At 42.5% G+C, this 22,313-nt stretch overlaps 1 pseudogene; it reads left to right on the plus strand.

The window, feature by feature from the left end:
• The first annotated feature begins 7,405 nt into the window (after nucleotides 1-7,405).
• Nucleotides 7,406-7,523, plus strand: LOC124796824 (annotated as a pseudogene).
• The last annotated feature ends 14,790 nt before the right edge of the window (nucleotides 7,524-22,313 follow it).

Consider the following 22,313-nt stretch of genomic DNA (forward strand, 5'->3'; position numbering starts at 1 on the left):
ATTGTTCCGACATATCCGAAATATTAATGAAAACTAGTAATCAGTCACAAATAAATTACCTACATGTAATATATTTTTTGTCTCTAATCGTAATTTTTTTTACCTACTGACGCCCGGTATCGGCACATAGTTCCATCCCCAAGCAATGCTATGATCAAACAATTCCAGTACATAATTAGAACAACAGTGCAAGAGAAATTTACGATACACTTTTTCCTTTTATAGCAAACATATGCTACATACTCTGAACTGATAAAAAGTCACTGGACAGCGACAGGCACAAATGCAGGTTGCAGTAGTATCGAGAACACAAGGTGAAAAAAGAGAAGTGCATTGGTAGAGGTGTCACTTTTACTCAGGCGATTCATGTGAAAAAGTTTCTGAAGCGGTTATGGACGCACGACGGGAATTAATAATCTTTGAACGCAGAATGATAGGTAGGGCTGTACCCAAAGGACATTCCAAATCAGAAATCGTTAGGGAATTCAGTATTTTGACATCAACTGTGTCAAGAGTGTACCAAGAATGCCAAATTTCAGGCATTACTTCGCACCATGGACAATGCAGTGATCGACGGACTTCACTTACCGACCGAGACCTGCAGCGTTTGCTTAGAGTTGTCAGTGCTAACAGACAAGCAGCACTGCGTGTAATAACCACAGATATCAATGTGGGACGTACAACTGACGTATCCGTTAGGATAGTGCGTCGAAATCGTTACTTCGCATCATGGACAATGCAGTGATCGACGGACTTCACTTACCGACCGAGACCTGCAGCGTTTGCTTAGAGTTGTCAGTGCTAACAGACAAGCAGCACTGCGTGTAATAACCACAGATATCAATGTGGGACGTACAACTGACGTATCCGTTAGGATAGTGCGTCGAAATCAGGCGTTAATGGGCTCAGGCAGCAGACGACGGAGGTGAGTGCCTTTGCTAACTGCATGACATCGCCTGCAGAGCCTCTCCTTGGCTCGTGACAGTGTCAGTTGGACGACACTCGACGATTGGAAAACCATGGCATGGTCAGAGGAGACCCGATTTCAGTTGGTGAGCGCTGATGGTGAGTGTCGAGTAATGCGCAGACCCCACGAAACCATGGACAAGGCTGGTGATGGCTCCACAATGGCATCGGCTGTGTTTACATGCAGGTTCAACTACTTGGAGTAAATTTTCAGCCATTCATTGACCTCATGTTCCAAACAACGGTAGATATTTGTGGACGTCACCGGGTCACAACTGTTTTCAGTCGATCTGAGAAACATTCTGGACCGTTCCAGCGAATGGTTTGGCCGCCCAGAACGCCAGACGTGAACCCCAACGAACAATTATGGGACATAATCAGGTCATTTAGTGCTCAAAATGCCGCACCAGGAAGACTTTCGGAATTAGGGACAGCTACAGAGAGAGCATGGCTCAGTATTTCGGCATAGGGGACTTCCAGACACTTGTTGAGATACTGCACTACACCAGGCAGAAGGAGGTCCGATATCATAATAGGTGGGATCCCATAACTTTTGTCACCTCATGTAGTGTAACCATAAAATGTGTAGCCCTTTAAGTCTGGCATGCAGTCTTCACCTTCGCTTCTCATGTAGCTATGTCAAATAAACTAAAGGTGAATTTTGGGCTATGGATCGATGTTCATTGCTGTCTCCTAAGTACAGAGTCTTATAATTTAACCTCTTAAAACGAGTCACATCCGAAAAGATGTCCGATGAAATAATAAAATGGTATAAAAAATGCTATCAACGTTAAAAGCGACATGGCGGGGAAAGGTCCTACGCAGCACCTGCAAGAGCCCCCGCATACACTTGGACACTGTTTGGTAAACATGAAACCGGAGATGACTGCAAAGGCAGTAAGCTGATGATTGCAGAGTAATCCGTTGCCACACTGTACCACTATTCCCTCTGGACGCTCAATTTTTTTCAATAAAAATTTTGAGTTTTAATAAAAAATGTTGTTATTATGACATGTGCTCCGTTTAATGATTCATGCACATACCGATGTTTTATGCTGATACACACCCTATGCAGAAGGTCAATGGAAACTTAGCTTAACAGATTTGATATTTAGTTTCTAAAGTTTTATTACATTGGGAATTATTTTACTACGCAAATATTTAATTACGTATTGTATGTTGTAGAGTACATGTTGCGTTTCGGTTGTTCTGGAAGAATGGACTAGGCCACTGGGGTTCGAACATTATTGGTGTAACAATTACAAATGTCGATATAATTTATTAAAATCACAACTATTACAATTAAAACAGACCTCGTTATTTAAAAAAAGACGAGATTCAGATGTTGAATTTGGGATTTTCCAAATAATTCCATCCCAGTACAAATTAATAAAATTCAGTAATTAAATACAGTGTCAATTAAGGAAAAAATTCATAATTTAAATGTAAAATCAACTATATCAAAATTAATCAATAGGAAAGGCATTTTAATAATTTCACACAAAATTCAAAAGTACGAGTAAATTCCAAAGGATCTTCTGTGGGTCGTTATACCAAACCATAGAAACTAACACCCTGATGGCACACAGTTGTGAAGTGTAGCTTCAATTTTATAAGTTTGAAAGTATCAGTAGGAGCACCATCTACACGACCTCTCTCGCTGCCTCTCAACACATAAGTGTTTATGTGTCTCACCTACCCAACCTCTTTGACGTTTTATTCTATTGTTTTCCAACTCTTTGATGTGATATCTGTCAATAACCTAGCCCTCTGAACGTGCAGTTTGAGTGTTGAGAGTAAAATAGCTCGAGGGATTGCGAATGTGTCAGAGAGAACCACACACGCGCTGACTAAAATGCCACATATCCACACTAATGAAGAATATGTTGGTATGGTGTATGTTTACGGCTTCTGGGATGGTAATGTTCCGGCAGCTGTGGAAGAATTCTTTCGTCGCCTACCGAAGCGTCGAATTCCTGACCATAGAGTGTTTACCCGATTTGTAAACACATTGCCTGAAACAGGTATTCTTCCAAGCCTCCATTTTTCTTCTGATCGTGTAGTTGAACAACCTATGCAGAAGCACCAACACATTTCTGAAATAGTGCAGTGTAATGATCTCCAGTACTTTGCTATTGACTGGACGTATCAGTGCCCAACGAGCTCGTGAATGCATTAAAAATACATGCTTTTCAATTGACACTTGGTGAAAGGTTTGATGTAACGCTTACTAAACGATGTACTTGTCTACACGTATAAAACTGACTTTGTTTTGAATAATAAAGAAAATTAATAATAATGCACATTAAATGTACTCTATCTTGGAAAATATTCAGATTATGACATATGTCCATATGAAGCTTTTTTCGTTCCAATGATCGTTCATGTCATATCATTCAGCAGTTACCATTATTCTCGGGGACGCAACGCATAGTTAAATTTAACTTAATGCGGATGGGTAGGACGAAATTCGGTTAAAGTTGGAAAACACTATACATAATTCGCTGCTTGACTCAGTCACCCATTAAACTTGTACGCATCACGTTTCAAAAGAAGGCGAGTGTTCAACTAAGGTATACTAAGAGAGCCCTGGAAAAATGTAGCGCACTTATAAAGCAAACGCGTACAGAACGTTTGTGTGACCCATTGCTTCAGTGTTAGCAATTCACACTAGATCACATTAAACGAAGGCATCGAAGCAGTACAGAGTAATGCCACAACGTTTGTCACCTGTAAGTTAGATCAGTGTGAGAGTGACACATAGATCGTACATGAGCTATGATGGGAACTGAGGGAGAGAAGAAGACTAACGTTTGCTGTTTATAGGTCTAGTATTTCAGTTGGACTATTGAACGATTGCACAGAATATTATAGGCACATGGTACCTGATCTACTTTGTTTATATTGCGCATTCTGACACACTTACCTTACATCACATGAACGAGCTCATTTATCTAGTGACGTCGTCAGTGATGTCATCGACTTATCATTGACGTCATTGTCCGTTTCTGTGGTAAGGCAGGTCCTCATTCTTCGTCCCCACTTATCTCCAGTCAGTCATAGCACAGTATTAGACACGAAACATCGAATCGAAAACACGAGATAGCGGAAATAGCCCAAAGGCGTTAATGAAAAATTAAAAGCAGACACCCTATTTTGTTGCTTCCCATCTCACCCTCATTATCTACACCCAAATATAGAGCAGTATAAAAAACCCAATATAACGGAAATCTGTTCTACAGCTGCTCCACTATCAAATAAATCGGAGTATAGTACATAAATGACGTGTAAAAGCTCCTCCGATGCACACTTCCCTCTTCCCTCCTTTCTATCTCAAACCTCTTCAAGAGTTTTACAAGGAAATGAAGCAATCATGACACAATATTAAAAAGGGAACAGCGAATAAAAAAATTGAGATATTGGGAAGAACCCATTGTCTTTATGGGAATTAAAGAACCTCCTCCACTCCCACTTCCTACCTATCTGCTGCCAATCATAGCACAGTACTAAAAATCCCGGATGGCAGAAATAGCCCAACTATGTTAGAGGAAAATGAGAAACTCCATTCTCTATCCAACCAATCAGAGATTGGTATTTAAATGGTGTACCATATAAGTACCACAAAATTACGTAACACGACCTTACAAGTTATTCATTATTTCCAGAGTAGAAATGGTGACAAGTTTCATTACTTACATACACATACACACCTATCTCGTACTATTTAATTGATACCAGTGCCAAAGTTACGCATTATTTATGTAAATATACACATATCAAAGAAGTTTTGCATCATCTCGGTTCCGAGAGATCTGGGACCTGTACAGAAAACTGGAATAGAGATCAACGAAAAAATCATTTCCGCCCTTTTTATTGCTCACGAAAGTCACACATTGCACGTTGTACCACCATACAGCGAGACCTTCAGAGGTGGTGGTCCAGGTTGCTGTAGACACCGGTACCTCTAATACTCAGTAGCACGTTCTCTTGCATTGATGCATGCCTGTATTCGCCGTGGAATATTATCCACAAGTTCATCAAGGCACTGTTGGTCCAGACTGGAACACTCCTCAACGACGATTCGGCGTAGATCCTCAAAGTGGTTGGTCGGTCACGTCGTCCATAAACAGCCCTTTCAGTGTATCACGGGCATGTTCGATAGGATACATGTCTGGAGAACATGCTGGCTACTCTAGTCGAGCGATGAAAGAAGTCATTCACAAGATGTGCACGATGGGGGCGCAAATTTTCTTCCATGAAGACGAATGCCTCGTCAATACGCTGCCGATATGGTTGCACTATCGCTACGGCGCCTTCCATGACCACCAGCGGCGTATGTCGGCCACACGTAATGCCACCCCAAAACAGCAGGTAACCTCCACCTTGCGGCACATGCTGGATAGTGTGCCTAAGGCGTCCAGCCTGATCGGGTTGCCTCCAAACAAGTCTCCGACGATTGTCTAGTTGAAGGCATATGCAACACTCATTGGTGAAGAGAACGTGATGCCAATCCTGAGCGGTCCATTCGGCATGTTGTTGGGCCCATCTGTACAGCGCTGCATGGAGTCGTGGTTACAAAGATGGACCACGCCATGGATGTCGGGAGTGAAGTAGCGCATCATGCAGCCCATTGCGCACAGTTTGAGTCGTAACACGAAGTCCTGTGGCTTGACGAAAGGCATTATTCAACATGGTGGCGTTGCTATCAGGGTTCCTCCGAGCTATAATCCGTAGGTAGCGGTCCTACACTGCAATAGTATCCCTTGGGCGGAGTGTGCGAGGCATGTTATCGACAGATCCTGTCTCTCTGTATCTCCTCCATGTCCGAACAACATCGCTTTGGTTCACTTCCAGACACCTGGACACTTTCCTTGTTGAGACCCCTTTCTGACACAAAGTAACAATGCAGACGCGATAGAACCACAGTACTGACCGTCTAGGCATAGTTGAACTACAGACAACACGAGCCATATACCTCCTTCCTGGTGGAATGCCGGCCGGGGTGGCCGAGCGGTTCAAGTGCTACGGTCTAGAACCGCGCGACCGCAACGGTCGCAGGTTCGAATCCCGCCTCGGGCATGGATGTGAGTGATGTCCTGGATTAGTTAGGTTTAAGTAGTTCTAAGTTCTACGGGACTCATGACCTCAGAAGTTAAGCCACATAGTGCTCAGAGCCATTTGAACCATTTGAACATGGTGGAAGGACTAGAAGTGATCGGCTGTCGGACCCTTCCGTCTAATAAGCGCTGCTCATGCATGGTTGTTTACACCTTTGGGCGGGTTTAGTGACAAATATCTAGAGTCAAAGGGACTATGTCTGTGATACAATATTTACATTAACGTCTATCTTCAGGAGTTTTGGGAACGGGATGATGAAAAACTAAATTTGATATGTGTATATATCTTTAACGCACTATTAAAATGATCAGGTCAAATAAAATAATGATATATGTAAAATGTTGTGCTCATAGACACACACACACACTTCGTATTGTACCATTGACCACTATTGCCCCTTGACCATCACTGGTCACTTACCATCATTGTCCGTTGAATATGTTATATTCCGTACTCCTTACAAACACCTGACCTCTCCATATTTCATACATCAAATACCATAATCCTTAAATATCTGCCCTTTTAAAGTAATCATTTCACTCTGTATTTTACATGTGAAAAATTCTGTACAAACCTGTGACCTTTCTCACATATAGAGTAGTAATAATTCTCTCCCTCTCCCTCTTTCTTGAGTGTGCGTGCACATGCAAGCAAACAAACACATAAACACACACACACACCACACACACACATGTGACCTCTCACACAAAAGTAATCACTTTTTTCTCTCACAAACATATATCTGCATATATCATTCATCAGATATTGTAATACTTTAACACACTTGTGATTTCATATCTTTACACATTTTAAAAAACTACCTCAACAGTTTAAAAACTAACTCGATATTTTTGTCATGCTCAGGAAAAAGTATAATACTCCAATCTCTCAAGCTTTTTCATCAAACACTCACCGACATGTCAGTGCAGTGTACTCTTGCAGCTGCGAGACAGTGAAAACCTAGTACAGAGGAAGATATCTTCACAAATGCAAACTATCCTGATAAGATGCAGCCAAGCTGAGAGACAGACGTTCGATAACTGTGTGTGTGTGTGTGTGTGTGTGTGTGTGTGTGTGTGTGTGTGATCCAGGAAACAAACGAGAAATAGAGGAACTGGGAAGGACAACACATAAATTGAAACACAAGATATGATAGATACAAAATGATTAAACAAAATTGTTTTCATACGGGTTTTCTTTTACACGAAAAGCTTTTTCTCCCACTACAACACTTACAATAAATGACTTACTTCCTATAGAAAAGTCACCTATATATATACATATGGAATGTTTTTTTTTACGTAAAGTGTAATTATAATCGGGCAACGGTCTTGCCGCAGTGGATATACCGGTTCCCGTGAGATCACCGAAGTTAAGCGCTGTTGGGCGTGGCCGGCACTTGGATGGGTGACCATCCAGGCCGCCATGCGCTGTTGCCATTTTTCGGGGTGCACCCAGCCTCGTGATGCCAAATGAGGAGCTACTCGACCGAATAGTAGCGGCTCCGGTCACAGAAAACCATCATAACGACCGGGAGAGCGGTGTGCTGACCACACGCCCCTCCTATCCACATCCTCGACTGAGGATGAGACGGCTGTCGGATGGTCCCGATGGGCCACTTGTGGCCTGAAGACGGAGTGCTTGCTTGCTTGTAATTACAATCAATCAACAAATTTCCATCGAAAAGAACATACAATTGACAAAGATTCTCCATACGATGGGTCAGTAAAAATAACGTTCATCGGAAATAGGTAGTATTTACCTCACTTTACATTATTCACATTTTGTCCTTCAGTGAAAGGTGACATTTACCTCACATTACAATCTACAATTTACGTTATTAACACTTGCAGTTTACGTCATCAAAATATTTACATTATATAAAGTCATCATTTTTCGTATAATACTTATTTTATCGGGAAGATAGAGATAGTTTAAGTTGTTCAAAAGTCGGAACTATATATGCTACTTCGACTGAATGACGAACTGCTCACTGGTTTTCAGTTGCGATTCCAAGACGCGCAGAATATGATAGTCCATGGTAAGCCCCTTTTCCTTTGCACATTACTAGCCATAGCTCTGTCTCAAAATCCAACATTTCGCACGTAAGCCAACACACTCTGCATTAGGCTCCCAGTACAGTTTTTCTTTCATCAGATCAACCACTTACACATTCACCAGCAAGCTATCGTATTTGTTTATTCACTGGGGATCCCAAAGTAACGACCCTCTGCATAGATATTCGAAGGTTTCACGTGGTATTTGAGGCTATGCTTATCACGGTTTTACAAAATTTGTCTAAAATTTGTTCAAAATATATGCATAATGGGAACCGATAATGCCTGTTTTCGAAGTATCTAAAATCACCATACCCGCTTTATTGGTTTTATCGAAATATAGATTGAGTCTGCTAAGTTCAGTGGCGAGTAGGTTTACATTAAAAATATGTTCCTTTGAAAATATATTTTGCAACCAATGTAGTTGCCCTGTATCTGGCTTCTCATGATGTTAGTAATCTAGTGTCCTACATCTCCCGCACATTTTGAATGGTTCGCCGAGTACGATATCAGTATTGTGTCTGAAGATATTTTTCTCAGACCCAATCAGTACACTCAAGAGGCTTTGTGTGTTTATCTCTATGTATGGCTTTAGTCACAGACATTCAAACATATAGGCAAGGAGCAGCATGTTCAGTTTTAAGTTCATATCTGGATATCCTCCGAGAGTCTTCTGGTTTCATGTAAGATGCCACTTTTCAAGGAAACACATCAGAAAATTAAGTGGATAAATGAAAATTTTTTTTCATTTCTTCTCCTGGCGCATTAGTAAAAAATTTATATATTTCCGTATTCGATGACAGAATAGAAACACGACCTGGATTTAATATGATTTCTTTGTCGTCATCTCTTGTCATAGGTTCGCGATCAATATAACGATGCCTATAACTGAAACTAAAGCCAGCATGTGCTGCACCTTGGCACACACATGTGAAATGACAATATCCTTGATGCACTTACATCACAGTCCTCAAAGAGTTTCTTGTGCGAGTACATCACACGCTTTTGCTGAGTAAATTTCCCATCTCTCTTAAGGGCTTACAATGGTTTTATTTTCTTAGAAAAAGCCATTTACAAGTTAAGAAATTGCATAGATCTGTTGAGTAAACCATTCCATGAAATCGTTGCCTCTACACAGTCTAAATTCAGAACATTCGTAGTTATAATTGCAGTGTATTTAGTGTACGACACAGAAATGTTTATGCAAATCTAACTGACCCGAGTACGGAGCAGAGTCAGCACTATATCTGCAACCTGACACTGGTCCGAACATTCATCCTGTATCAGCATAAATAATGACATAAAACTTCTGTTTATTATTAAATTTTATGAGTTTCACAAATTCACCTTTGCGAGTAGCTAATTATACCGGTGACTAATTTAATCTGTTCACTGTGGACGAAAAGCTTGTCCTATCTTTCATTGGAATAAAAAATAACGTAGGAAACATGCACATGTCAAATGGTTCAAATGTCTCTGAGCACTATGGGACGTAACATCTATGGTCATCAGTCCCCTTTAACTTAGAACTACTTGAACCTAACTTAACTAAGGACATCACACAACACTCAGTCATCACGAGGCAGAGAAAATCCCTGACCCCGCAGGGATGCATATGTCATAACATACTCATAAGGCGGGGTGATTCTACTGAGTGGTAACATCGGCAAACTTTTTATGCAGTGGAAATGACATATGTCTGCAGTATTAGCACCGTGCAACTTTGTTTGACATCCCTCTCGCATTGATATTTTATAATATGCAGTAGGACAAGTTGTCCCTCATGTTCAACAGCCGTCTAATCATAATATTATTACTGGACGCTATAGTCGTTTGCAGATGTCTCCACTATTGAGCCGTGTGTCGCCTCTCAACATATATCGAGCTGTAAAGATTGTTCTGTGTCCTTTCATTCCATCGTTAATTGATTCTTTAATATTTATCGTTATGCTGCGTACGATTCTGTTGAGATTCCCCTCTGGCGGCGGGACTGGTCTTCGAGTCGTTGCTTCCTGTGTGTAAGGGAATAAGATCTTTGGGGGGATGGCCGGTTGGTTGCCTAGCGGTGACGAGTCGGTCAGTCGGTTTTTAAAATCGGGAATTAGAGAATGTGAGACAATGAGACCGCGGCCTGGCGTGGCGGTGGAGGGTTGGCTGTTGTTCCGAGAAGGCGCGTGGTCTATCCTGGCGGTGCGAGACGAGTGGGACGTTGACGGGACAAAGGATGTAAGCTCTTGCTGTGAGCACCCGGGGCCACGGCTGTGGTTCCAAGTCGCTACTTGGTGGGAGCGGCAACGGATGTCTTTAAATTTTACGTCTGGAGGCGGGGATGATGGACTAGTAACTCGCCAAACCTGAGGAGTGGTATTTCGCCGCCGTAGGTGCAGAGACGAGGGCTTCGGTGACAGAGCGCGTGGCTGCGTGGCTGTGTCCAGTTGGGTAAGCTGGCGACGTGGACACGGTCCAGTGTGAGGAACCTTTGCATCGGAGTTCACCTGCTGTTTTTCTCATAAATTGCATGTAAGGTTGGTTAAAGGTTTAGATGTTAATTGAAGAATTTTGATTTGTGCAACCAGTGTCTTTTCTGCCTTGTGGACTCCTGCGTTCGAGTTTCCTGCCCCTGTCATCGGTGTATTTATAGACAGTGATCTTTTCCGCTTCTTATTAGTACTGCCCGGGAGGAAGTGTATTTTTGGGCTGTGATTATTGTTTTAGATTACATTTTTTCTCCCTAGTTGCTACCTGCGTTCGGATTTCCTGTCCCTGTCGCCGGTGTAATTATAGACAGTGATCTTTTGGCTTCTTATTAGTACTCCCTGGGAGGAAGTGTATTTTTGGGCAGGGATTATGGTTCCTGATTTGATTCCTCCTCCTCCCCTGGCCTCGCGTGAGGTCGATGTGATTGCTGAATGTGAGGCGTTGTGGGTCTGTTAGTCCGCTTGTAGCCTGAGCATGCTTCGGGAGACAATTGTGGCCGCCCTTACACCCGGTCGGTTAATTATTTCTATCCCCGGACATTTTTGTGGCAGGACATGGTATTAAAGTTGTTAGTTATTGTAAAATGTTAAATGGTTGTATTTTACTCTGATTGTTTTTGGCCACTGTTTAAAAAGCCTAAGTTTGCCTTTCATTGGTGGGTTTTTAAAATTACGTGGCTTTAAAATTGTTAGTTATTGTAAAAGGTGAATGACTGTATCTTTACTTTGATTGTTTTGATCTACTTGGCATCCTTTGAAAATGTCAGTTCTGCCTCCCTGTTAGCGAGCCTCTGTAATCTAATATCTTGATGTGCTAAAGTTTAAAAGAAGTTGGCTCCCTACATGTTTGGTAGCGAAACTGTATGTAAATTGTTTTTTTTTTTTTGTTTCACTACTTGGAAAGTTTTAATTTTGTTAAATAAATGCTTTGTCAAAGTCTGTTTTAAGAAAAATTGCTTCGTTATTAACGGTAAAGTAAGTTTTTAATTTCATCACTTGGAAAATTTTGATTTCTTATCAAATGTTTTATCACAGTCGGTTTTAGGTATAATGGCTTGGCCGTTAACTGTAAAGTAAATTCAGCATAAAATTTTTCTGGGTTTGGTACAGCATCATAATGTAAAAACTACTGCTCCTGGAGAAAACCAACGTTTCGGCCACGATTGCAGCGGCCTTCTTCTGGGTCTAATGGTGGGTTATAGCTATGCAGTGTCCTTTATATTTTATTGTTAGTGTTCATTGCGCATGCCATTACGTTAGAGTTTTAAAAAGGTATTTAGTTCCATTGGTCACTTAAGGAAGTAGGAGAGGGAGCTTTATTTAATTAGGTTATTCTGTTGGAGGGAGAACGTGAGCTCTGTTGTGTATTTGCTCTTGTGTTATGTACCATGATTGGTGGTCACCGTCGAATGAGAAGTTGGCTGCTGTTTACCAACTGCTGGACGTCGGTCGCGCGGCCGGTAGTGCTCGTGCCTCGTGTTGACAGTGCGGTCTGTTGGGCTCTGATTGCTGGCAGCCAAGATGGAGCAAGCCTGAGTCCATCCTCCCAGTTCATGTTATTAGGGTGTTTAAGTAGCAATGGGGTCTCCCCTATCTCCGCTGGCAGCCGACATGTTCATGGAAGGCTTTGAAGCAACGGCGCTCGGTTCAGCTCCTTTGCCCACGTTGCTTGTTCAGATACGTGGACGACACGTTCGCTGTATGGCCTCATGGTCAAACGGAGCTACATAAGTTTCACGAATATCTGAACAGTATGCACAGGAAGATACAGTTCACGCTGGAAGTTGAAAAGAATGGTGCTATCCCATTTCTAGACGTCGAAGTGTACAGGAGAACGGAGGGCACACTGGGGCACAAAGTATATCGCAAGCTTACACATACAGACAGGTATCTGCACGCCCAATCCTAGCACCACCCAGCGCAGAAGAACTCTGTCATCAGCTTTTTGGCAATCCGTGCGCAGCGCCTAAGTGATGCTCAAAACACGACACCTGAGGTTAAAAGGTTACGCACAACGTTTCTAGCCAATGGCTACAGCCATAAGTCGATAAACACAGCCTTGTCGGCGAACACAAGCAAGAAAGATAAGCAAGAAATAGATTAACTGCAGCCAACAGTGCGCTTACCTTATGTGAAAAACGTCACTGACTGGGCAAACACCTTCGCCGCGTTGGGTGCAGCCTGTCTTCTATAGTGGTCGTAGGATCCAGGACGTGCTAGGCTCCACTAAGGACAAGGTGGATGCATTACACACTGCAGGCGTTTACAAGGTAGAATGCGAATGTGGAGAGGCACACATCGGCGAGACTGGTAGGCCAATAGCAATGCGCATTCGGGAACACGAGCGTTACATTCGTCTAAGGCAACACAACAAATCCGCAGTGGGAGAACATCACCAATACTGCGGAAAAGAAATAAAATTCAGCGAAGCCTGTGTGTTGGCCAAGCAGCCAATTATGACGAAACGCAAGATCAGAGAGGCCATCGAAATACTTAAACACCCTAATAACATGAACTGGGAGGATGGACTCAGGCTTGCCCCATCTTGGCTGCCAGCAATCAGAGCCCAACAGACCGCACTGTCAACACAAGGCACGAGCACTACCGGCGAGTAACTGCCGCCGCGCGGCCGACGTCCAGCAGTTGGTAAACAGCAGCCAACTTCTCATTCGACGGTGACCACCAATCATGGTACATAACACAAGAGCAAATACACAACAAAGCTCACGTTCTCCCTCCACCGCAATAACCTACTAAAATAAAGTTCCCTCTCCTTCTTCCTTAAGCGACCAATGAAACTGAATATCTTTTTAAAACTCTGACGTAATGGCATGCGCAGTGAATACTAACAATAAAATATAAAGGACACTGCGTAGCTAGAACGCACCATTAGACCCAGAAGAAGGCCGCTGCAATCGTGGCCGAAACGTTGGTTTTTCTCCAGCAGCAGTACGAGGTGCATTCAAGTTCTAAGGCCTTAGATTTTTTTTCTCCGGACTGGAAAGAGATAGAAACATGCGCATTGTTTTAAAATGAGGCCGTGTTCATTGTCAATACGTCCCAGAGATGGCAGCACCGTACGGCAGATAGAATTTTACTGCCAGCGGGGAGAATGAGAAGTGTTTTAAATACTTAAAATGGCGACGTTTTCCTTGCTTGAACAGCGTCCAATCATTCGTTTTCTGAATTTGTGTGGTGTGAAACCAATTGAAATTCATCGACAGTTGAAGGAGACATGTGGTGATGGAGTTATGGACGTGTCGAAAGTGCGTTCCTGGGTGCGACAGTTTAATGAAGGCAGAACATCGTGTGGCAACAAATCGAAACAACCTCGGGCTCGCACAAGCCGGTCTGACGACATGATCGAGAAAGTGGAGAGAATTGTTTTGGGGGATCGCCGAATGACTGTTGAACAGATCGCCTCCAGAGTTGGCATTTCTGTGGGTTCTGTGCACACAATCCTGCATGACGACCTGAAAATGCGAAATGTGTCATCCAGGTGGGTGCCACGAATGCTGACGGACGACGACATGGCTGCCTGTGTGGCATGTTGCCAAGCAATGTTGACGCGCAACGACAGCATGAATGGGACTTTCTTTTCGTCGGTTGTAACAATGGATGAGACGTGGATGCCATTTGCAATCCAGAAACAAAGCGCCAGTCAGCTAAATGGAAGCACACAGATTCACCGCCACCTAAAAAATTTCGGGTAACCGCCAGTGCTGAAAAAATGATGGTGTCCATGTTCTGGGACAGCGAGGGCGTAATCCTTACCCATTGCGTTCCAAAGGGCACTACGGTAACAGGTGCATCCTACGAAAATGTTTTGAAGAAGAAATTCCTTCCTGAACTGCAACATAAACGTCCGGGAAGGGCTGCGCGTGTGCTGTTTCACCAAGACAACGCACCCGCACATCGAGCTAACGTTACGCAACAGTTTCTTCGTGATAACGACTTTGAAGTGATTCCTCATGCTCCCTACTCACCTGACCTGGCTCCTAGTGACTTTTGGCTTTTTCCAACAATGAAAGACACTCTCCGTGGCCGCACATTCACCAGCTGTGCTGCTATTGCCTCAGCGATTTAGTAGTGGTCAAAACAGACTCCTAAAGAAGCCTTCGCCGCTGCCATGGAATCATGGCGTCAGCGTTGTGAAAAATGTGTACGTCTGCAAGGCGCTTACGTCGAGAAGTAACGCCAGTTTCATCGATTTCGGGTGAGTAGTTGATTAGAAAAAAAATCGGAGGCGTTAGAACTTGAATGCACCTCGTAGTTTTTACATTATGACGCGGTAACAAACCCAGAAAACTTTTATGTTGACTGACTCTGGCGGCGGAAGCCTACGCAATTATGTAAAGTAAATTGTCTTGAAAAGGCACTCATGCCTACTAGCTTTTTGGATCTGTTCCTGGTCAAGTGATAAAGAAATGACTAATTTTGGTCACGTTTCCCAACTGGGGGTTTTCCTTGATTAATCGTAACACCCGTCTCAGCTTTGGTAGCAGAGCGTGGTTACGGTTGCCTTGTTATTTGGTTATTGTCGGGCTTTAGTAATTGTTGAATGTCTTATACATTTGTCTGGGCACGAGAAGATTAAATTGTTCTGTTTCAGTATGGAGAGAATTATGAAACTCCGAAAATCCCCTGGGATAGCCCTATAGAAGAAAGAGCGTGTGGTCTATGAATTAGCCATCCGCCAGCAATCAACTGAAGGAAACGTGTCGTGTCGGAGTTAGCTGCGCGTGCCGGCCGGTGTGGCCGTGCGGTTAAAGGCGCTTAAGTCAGGAACCGCGTGACCGCTACGGTCGCAGGTTCGAATCCTGCCTCGGGCATGGATGTGTGTGATGTCCTTAGGTTAGTTAGGTTTAATTAGTTCTACGTTCTAGGCGACGACCTCAGAAGTTAAGTCGCATAGTGCTCGGAGCCATTTGAAGCCATTTAGCTGCGCGTTTACGGTCTGCCCTTTCAGCCCCGCTGGTCATCTCGTCGGTGGTGACTGGTGAGTGTAAGGCGACCAAAAAGTTTTTGGGTGAGGGTGTGAATAGCCTCAAAGATAATTTATCTTTGTTAGAGGATGTTAGAGATAGTGTGCGAGCGCAGTTAGCCCATCTCAGCATTCGGGTGCGCGATTAAGTCACTTAAGCCACTCCGATAAGCAATCATGGGAGGGGTTACGAGAGACAATAAGTGCGTTGCAACTCGAGCTTGCTTGTTTACAACTAGAAAAGGGGGTCCCTGAAAGAGGTGAGGAGGTCAGAGTCCATGATAAAGGGAGTCAGGAGGAGGATGGGGAATATGTCGGTGTAGGACAAAGTGCCTTTGCCAAGTTAATGAATCCGGTGACGTATTTGTTTAAAGATATTAGGGAGTTGCATGTTGAACGTTTTGACCAAATAGATGGTTTCTTGTGGTTGTTGGTTCGTCTTGAGCAGCATGGGAAGCATCTAAAATTTCTCCTCGGCTGATTTTGGGTCTCTTGTACCCGTTAGCTGGAGATGAGTTAAGGCCATTGATATCGCAAGCGATGGGAGGACGGTTGTCTTTAATTCAGCTAAGACAATTGGTCATTGATGAAAGGTTGACGAAAGGTCTTCAGAAACAGCTCGAATGCAATTACATTTGGCGTATGCAACAGGAGGACAGGGAGCTGCGACAATATGTAGAAAGGGTCAAGGTAGCATTTTCGGCGTTGTTAGTGGGGCTTCCGGAAGAGAGTCTAGATAATCTTGCGAGGTATGGACCGGCGGACAAATCTAAGTTTGTGTCCCGAGATCGGCCCATAAGTTGGCGAGAGTTGAATGAGGTAGTGGTTGAGGTATCAGCGTTGCCCATTGGAACTGGCAGCTGCTTGCGGGTGGGCACAATCTTTACAAACTGGTGGACGGCGCAAGGAGGCATCGGGAACCCCCAGTGAGGGTAATAAAAGAGAAAGCCAACGTTGTTTTTTTGTGTGGGCGCATAGGGCATTTCGTCAGGGAATGTAGTTTTCACCGAGCACCGTGGTCTAATAGATGACGCCAGGCCGCTCGATCAAAGGGACATCGGACTTTCAGAGCTCGGTGCACCCGGGTGACCGTGGCCTCTGTTTCCTCATTGTCATATATTTGTTGTAGTGTGGGAGGCGAACCCGTTTGTTTTATGTTGGATTCGGTAAGTTCCATTTCCTTATTAAATGTAGATTGGTATCTGGAATTTGGGAATATTACTCGGCTCCGCTCAATTCCATCCATTGTTCAGGGATGTCGTTTGGCGAATGGGCTGTTGTTACTTCTGAAAAGATGGGTTCGCGGGAGTTTGTCTGTCGAAGAGTTTTCTTGGCCTGTATGTTTAGCCTTAGTGAAAGGATTACTGGGTAACTTCATTCTTGGGTGTGACCTTATACGTAAAACTCGATTGGTTTTGGATTTTTCTGGGCATACCTTTTTTTTTATTTAATCCTGAACAGAAATTTGGCTTTTGTGAATGTAAACAGCGGACTGCATCTGTCGGCCCTAGGGTTTTGTTGGCTGAGGTGGGTAAATTTTATTTAGGTCATCTCTCGTTAGAACAGGCGTCTCGTCTTCATAAGTTGTTAGTTGATTTTCCGCAGCTTCTCTGTGATCGGCTGGGGTAACGAAGGTTCTTCAGTATCAGATTCGACTTAGTGGCCCTGTCCGGTTAGTCAGTCGCCCTATCGCTTATCACCACCTAAGCTCAGAATTTTAAGATCTAAAATACCCAAAATGCTTGAAGATGGAGTCATCAGACCTTCGACTTCGGCTTATGCGTCTCCGGTGTTCCTAGTTCCCAAGGAACAAGGGCGTGATTTCAGGGTTGTTGTCGATTATCGCCGTTTGATTAACAAGGTGGTATTGGAATCGGTTCCTCTTCCCGACCTGCATAATTCATTCACCTGGTTTGTGGGTGCGAATTGGTTCACTGTGCTTGATGTTAATCAGGCGTACTACGAGATTAGGCTAACTGAAGACTAAAAACATGTGGCGCCTTTTTGCACAGATTGCAACTTGTTCAAATTTAATGGAGTACCTACTGGTCTCGCAACTGGGGCAGCGGTATCGACGCGATTATTGGAAAATGTCTTGAGTGAATTGAAGTTTGTCTGTGTTTATAAGTATTTAGATGACTTGGTTATTTATAGTAAGTCATTTGAAGAACATCTAGAGTATATCTGGCAGGTATTCATTAGGCTGCAGAGTGCGGGTCTGACTGTCAAACCTGAGAAAGTCATCTTAGCTCGCCAGCAGGTCTCGTTTTTAGGGCATCTGGTATCGGGACATAGTATCCGCATCGGTCAGGACCGCACTAAAGCCTGAAGGACTCTACCCCATCCTAAAGATAAAAGGGTTTAAAAAGGTTAAGTTTGCCTTTCATTAGTGAGTTTTTAAAATTCAGTGGCTTTAAAAATTGTTAGTTATTGTAAAAGGTGAATGACTGTATCTTTACTTTGATTGTTTTAATCTACTTGGCATCCTTTGAAAACGCTAGTTCTGCCTCCCTGTTAGCGAGCCCTTGTAATCTAATATCTTGTTGTGCCAAAGTTTAAAAGAAGTTGGCTCCCCACATGTTCGGCAGCGAAATTGTATGCAAATTGGTGTTTTTTTAGTTTCATTACTTGGAAAGTTTTAATTTTGTTATTAAATGCTTTATCAAAGTCTGTTATAAGTAAAATGGCTTGGCAATTAACGGTAAAGTACAGTTTTTAATTTCATTACTTGGAAAATTTTGATTTGTTATCAAATGTTTTATCAAAGACGGTTTTAAGTAAAATGGTTTGGCCGTTAACTGTAAAGTAAGTTGTCTGGAAAAGGCTCTCATACCTACTAGCTTTTATGGATCGGTTCCTGGTCACGTGATAACGAAATGACTTTTAATGGTTGAAGTAATCAATACAGAAATTGTAAATTGCAACTCGACAGTAACCAACTAATTTTGGCTCCGTTTCCCAACTGGGGGTTGTCCTTGATTAATCGTAACACCATCGTCTCAACTATGTTTTTGGAAAATGTGAACACTACTGAGCTCTGCAGGAAATACAATCCAGCCAATATTTAGACTCACATTTCGTGTGCTCATTATTCTGCTAAAGTTTTTCAATCGGAGGAGACATTGCCCCTTGAGCGAGCACTAACTGCTCTGTGTTTACTTACTATGACCGTCAATTCCGGAGCTATATTTCACGCAGTTTGTTATTACTGTAATGAAGCTTAGGTAGTGGTTATAATTCATTTCATTTTGTCAGTGCGTAATTTGTAATGTCAACATGACAGTGTCAGCGACCTATGGAGCTGTCACTTGGTAACTGCTGGTATCCTCCAGCATCATTTGCTTGTCTGTTGTATGTTAAACTACCTTTATTGCCATTCGAATCTTCTGTTATGGTTGTTCAAAACATTTATGCGTGACTGTATTTCAATTACTTACCAAGACGGTATGTAATCTTCCACGCTACCTATCATGATAGGAACTATTGCCAGTGTTCATTCCTCGTTGGTATAATTACTATAACGTATGCTCTAAGTTTGTTTTTATAGGATTGTTTCCAGCAAACACAATGTCCAAAACTAGTCATCATCAATAAATAAAGGATAATCCTTAATGCGGCTTACGACGGAATTCCAACCATACTTCAGTACTACTTGGGACCTATATAAAATTGAGGACATTATTACTACGTGCAATAATTTAATACCAGTAATAGCCTGATGAAACCTACACCCGTGGTCTAGAGGTCTTTCATTAATAATCAAAGCGATCTCGGTCTCGTGCTCGAATTCAGCCACTGAATTTTGAATAAAAATAATCAGTAATGGCGCCCGACGACTTCCGACATAAGAAGTTACCCAGCCCTGCCGAAGACGGCAAAGAGGGCGGAGAAGTGGATAGGAGTTCAGGGCACTCTGTTGGCACTCAGAAATCAACAATTATCAACGGTGAGAGGATGCGGAAGGCAATGGAAACCATTGCGCTAAGGACAGGCAATACAGGAAAAGTGGCCTGTAACTAAATAAGTGTCATTATGATCTCTCCATTGGCAAAAGATTCCGGACTAGTCCCCCAATCGGATCTCCGGGAGTGGACCGTAGAGGAGGAGGTCACTACGGGAAAACATCGTATAACCAATGAAGGGATAACAATCTACGAATCAGAGCGTGCTATGTCAGAAGTCTGAACGTGGCAGAAAAACTAGAAAATCTCAAAAGGGAAATGCTAATATTCAATATGAAGGTAGAGTGGGTTAGGGAAGCTATATGGATATAAGACAAGGATTTCTCGTCAGATGAGTATGGAGTAATAATATCAACAGAACCAGAAAATGGTATAACAATATTAGTATTCATTATGAATGTGGAGATATGTTGGGAGTGTGAGTTAATGTGAACAGTTCAGCAAGAGGGTTGTTCTTCTCAGCATCGACAGCAAACCAACACCGACAACAATAGCTCAGGTATACATGCCGACGTCGCAATCAGAGGATGAAGATGAGGAGAAAGTGTATCGAGATACTGAACGTGTAGTTCAGTACATAAAAGTAGATGAAAATCTAATAGCTATGAGGCATTCGAATGCGATAGTAGGGGAACGACTAGAAGAAACGGTTGAAGGAGAATATTGGGAGGCAGTAGAAATAGTATAGGAAAAATACTGCAGAAATCAATTAATCAGTTTCATCTAGTAATAGCGAATACTCTTTTCAAGAATCACAAGTGCAGGAGGTATATTTGGAAAAGGCTCAGAGATACGGGAAGAATTCAGTTAGATTACATCATGGCCAAGCAGAGATTCGGGAGTCGGATACCGCATTGTCAAACGTACTCAGGCACACACGTACAGTCAGATCACAACATAGTAGGAGTAGGCTGAAATTTAAGAGCCTAGTCAGGAAAAATCAATACTCATAGTATAGGATACGGAAGTACTGAGGAAGGAAGAGATAAGCTCTAAGTTCTCTGAAGCTATTAGTACTGCGATAATGAATAGCTTAGTAGTTTATTCAGCTGAAGAGGAATGGGCATCTGTAAAAAGGGCAGTCATAAAAGTTGGAAAAAGAAAAATGGGAATAAGGAAGGTAACTGCGGAGAAACCATGGGTAAAGAAAAAATACTTCAGGTAAAGAAAAAATACTTCAGTTGAACGACGAAAGAAGAAAATACAAAATGTTCAGAAAAATTTAGGAATAAAGAAACACAAGTCACTTAGGAAAGAAACAAATGGAATATGCGCTGTACAAAGCGAAACAAAAATGATTGCCGCAAGGACTGACTCAGAATATAGAAAATTCAAACAAGTCTTAGTCCAGTTAAAAGTAAGGGCGTGACAGTCAAAGCGCAATGGGAATTTCACTGTAAAATGCAGAGGAGAGAGCGGATAGATTGAAAGGAAGGCCTCTACGAGAGGGAGGACTTGTATAATGAAGTGATAGAAGATGAAATAGGAGTCGACAGGGAAGAGACAGATGGTCCAGTATTAGAATCAGAATTGAAAGATCTTTGGAAGGCTTAAGATCAGATCAGAAGCAATAGATAACACTTCGTCGGAATTTCTGAAATCAATGGAGAAAGTAGCAACAATACTTTGGTGTATAGAATGTCTGAGACTCGTGATGCACCAACAACATTTCGGAAAAACATCATCCACGCAATTTCAAAGATTGCAAGAAACGACAAATGCAAGAATTATCGCACTGTCAGCATAGCAACTCATCCATCCAAGTTGCTGGCAAGAATATTATTCAGGCTACTGGAAAAGATTATTGAGAATCTATCAGATGACGATCAGTTTGGCTTTAGAAAAGGTAAAGCCACCAGAGAGCCCGTTCTGATGTTGCGGTTGATAGTGGAAGAGAGACTGAAGAACAATCAAAACATGTTCATACGATTTTTCGAAGTGGAAAAACCTTTCGACAGTCTCAAATGGTGCAAGAGCTCTAAATTCTGAGAAATTTCTGGTTAAGCTAGTGGGAAACACGGGTAATACACAATATGTACAAGGAGCTAGAGGGACAATAAGACTGGAAGGCCGAGAACGAAGCCCTAGAATTAAAAACGGTATAAGGCAGGGATGTAATCTTTCGCCCTTGATGTTTAATCTATACGTCGTAGAAGCAGTGACGGAAATAAAAGTAAGTTTCGAGAGCGGGATAACAATACAAGGTAAAAGGATATCAGTGACGAGATTCGCTGATGACATTGCCATCCGCTGGGGAAGAAAAGAAGAATTACAGGATGTGTTGAATCGAATGAACAGTCTAACGATTACAGAATATGGACTGAGAGTAAATCGAATAAAGAAGAAAGTAATGAGAAGATATTAAAAGCTGACTAGCACTGACAAAAAGGATATTCCTGGCCAAGAGAAGTCTACTACTATCAGACGTAGGCCTGTATTTGAGAATAAATTTCTGACAATGTACGTTTGGAGCACAAGACTGTATGGTAGTTAACCATGGACTGTGGGGAAACAGGACCAGAAGAGACTTGAAGCATTTGAAATGTCGTGACCAGACTCGATCGTAGGGTGATCAGACGTCCTGTAATTACATGACGTGTGCCTTAGTCCCGACAAAATACACACTGCATGTATACTGTCCCTTTTTCCATTAACTGTCACGTATATTTTGAAATAGTGTGTTTTTAGGTAATGTGTACCAGAACCAAATAGAGAAAAAATGTGGTCATACCAAAAGAATACACTCAAT

This window comes from Schistocerca piceifrons, chromosome 4, assembly GCF_021461385.2.
Source record: "Schistocerca piceifrons isolate TAMUIC-IGC-003096 chromosome 4, iqSchPice1.1, whole genome shotgun sequence".
Taxonomy (NCBI): domain Eukaryota; kingdom Metazoa; phylum Arthropoda; class Insecta; order Orthoptera; family Acrididae; genus Schistocerca; species Schistocerca piceifrons.